Source organism: Chinchilla lanigera, unplaced genomic scaffold (genome assembly GCF_000276665.1).
Source record: "Chinchilla lanigera isolate Chin_1 unplaced genomic scaffold, ChiLan1.0 scaffold00066, whole genome shotgun sequence".
Classification (NCBI taxonomy): domain Eukaryota; kingdom Metazoa; phylum Chordata; class Mammalia; order Rodentia; family Chinchillidae; genus Chinchilla; species Chinchilla lanigera.
In genome coordinates this window covers 9,291,895-9,293,557 of record NW_004955467.1, presented here as the reverse complement: position 1 = coordinate 9,293,557, position 1,663 = coordinate 9,291,895, and positions in this window count along the sequence as shown.

Sequence of the window (1,663 nt, the reverse complement as noted above, 5' to 3'; positions counted from 1 at the left end):
AAAAAAATAAATTGCCCAGGTTGGGCCCAAACTCAAAATCCCCCTTCTCAGCCTCCCAGAATCCTGGATTTATATGGATGTACTACCACACTTGGGTTAATTTTGTTTCTGTTGTTTTTTCCCCACCTTTTCATTTAACTTCGTGAATATTATTTTTTTTAGCCTCATCAATATTAAGCACAGAATTTACCACTGAGCTGCCTCACCTGCCCCTTTTATTTTTATTTTATTTTATTTGTATTTATTTTTCTTGGGGTTTTTGCATTTTTTAATTTTATTGGTACATTTTAGATATACATAATGATAACATTCATCACAGACGATTTGTACCTGTACATGATATACCTTGATTCTTCCTTTTTTCCCATACCCCTCCCCTCGTTTCAACCCCTCTTCCCATCCTTATTTACAAAGGCTTTGTTTCCATTTTTTCTTTTTATTCTTTTTTTTTCTTGTCCCTTTCTTCCTCCCCCCCTCCCTTATTTCTTTTCTCATTTGAACATTTTCTTCCCATTTCCCAATATCTATTATATATTTTGGTCCTTGTTTACACTTTTGGTTTCTCATACCAGAGAAACCATACAGTATTTAAACATGTGTGTCTGATTTAGTTCACTTAAGAATATGATCTCAGGGTTTATCCATTTAGCTAGAAATGTCCCAAGCGTATCTTTATTTATGGCTGAGTAGTACTCCATTGTGTTAAAAAACCACATCTTCTTTATCCATCCATTGGTTAACAGGCGTTTAGCTTGTTTCCATGATTTAGTTATTACAAACTGTGCCATTATAAACATGGGTATGTATATATTGCTGTGGTATGATGCTTTTAATTCTTTTGGGAAAATACCAAGAAGGGGAATAGCTGGGTCAAATGGAACCTCTGTATGTATGTATGTATTTATTTTTTGAGACAGGGTCTTTCTATGCTGTCCAGGCTGGCCTTGAATTCACTATGTAGCCCAGGCTGGCCTTGAACTTGAGGTGATCTTCCTGTCTCAGCCTCCCAAGTACTGGGATTACAGGCATGTACTACCACACCCAGCCCAGTTTTAGTTTTTTCAGGAATATCTGCACTGATTTCCACAGTGGTTGCACCAGTCTACACTCGCACCAACGGCAGACAAGGGTTCCTTTGTCCCCACAGTCATGCCAGCATCTATTATTGGTTGATTTCTTGATAACAGCCATTCTTTCTGGAGTGAGATGAAATCTCAGCATTAATTTTTAATTTGCATCTCTTGAATGACATGTGATGTTGAACTTCTTTTTCATATATTTACTTGCATTTTCTACTTCATCTGAGCAATGTCTTCATTTCAGATGTCCATTTTTGGGTTGGGTATTTAAATTTATGGGGTCTTATTTTGGGTTGTCTCTTCACTCTGTTGATGGTTTATTTTGCTGTATAAAAGCTTTTTAATGAGATGAGATCCCAGTTGTTAATTCTTTGTGATATTTCCTGTATGATCAGTATTTGTTCATAAGTCTTTGCCTACACCAATGCCTTCAAGAGTTCTAAGCCAGGCATGGTGGCGCATGCCTGTAATCCCAGCACTCTGAAGGCTGAGGCAGGAGGATTGTTGTGAGTTAGAGACCAGCCTGGGCTACAAAGTGAGCTCAAGGCCAGCCTGAACTGCATAGTGAGACCCTGTCTGAAAAA